Here is a 729-nt window from a genome sequence, read left to right as displayed (position 1 = left end):
GATTGTCATCACTTTCTGTAGAAGGAAGTCAAAGTAAAAAAATTACAGCAGCCCATCATTGGCATCATATTCAGTATCATTTCTAATGTTACATGTATATGTATATATACACAAACTCATTTTATAGACAGTAAAGAAGATATTGAAAAAATTACACATTTTAAAATTAATAGTCTTTAAATATTTTATTTGTGGTTAATACACTTATACCAATAATTCAAGTATGTGTAAGATTTCTTTTTCAAAATCACTGCTGCTATTTGATTACCTCTTTGGTCACTAGCTGGATGAGAAAGAACAGATGGAATTATAGCAGATGGGTCACTACAGTACTAAAAATCAGTGAGGCTTACTAAAGCACAAAGAGAAAAAAGAAATAGAACAGTAACTTACTCCCCTATGAAGTAATATGAAGTCTTCTAACATACTTGTATTTGGACTCCTAGAAGTTGGGATAGGGGAGACAAAAACAATGTAAGAAATAATGTCTGAAAGTTTTCCTAATTGATGAAAACTATAAACCCACAGATCCAAGAAATTCAACAAGCAGGGAAGCACATAAAGAACCTCACAGGCTTCCCTGGTGGCGCAGTGGTTGAGAGTCCACCTACCGATGCAGGGGATACGGGTTCGTGCCCCAGTCCGGAAAGATCCCACATGCTGCGGAGTGGCTGGGCCCGTGAGCCATGGCCGCTGAGCCAGCGCATCCAGAGCCTGTGCTCCGCAACG

This window comes from Pseudorca crassidens, chromosome 6 (genome assembly GCF_039906515.1).
Source record: "Pseudorca crassidens isolate mPseCra1 chromosome 6, mPseCra1.hap1, whole genome shotgun sequence".
Classification (NCBI taxonomy): domain Eukaryota; kingdom Metazoa; phylum Chordata; class Mammalia; order Artiodactyla; family Delphinidae; genus Pseudorca; species Pseudorca crassidens.
This window is presented reverse-complemented; position numbering follows the sequence as displayed.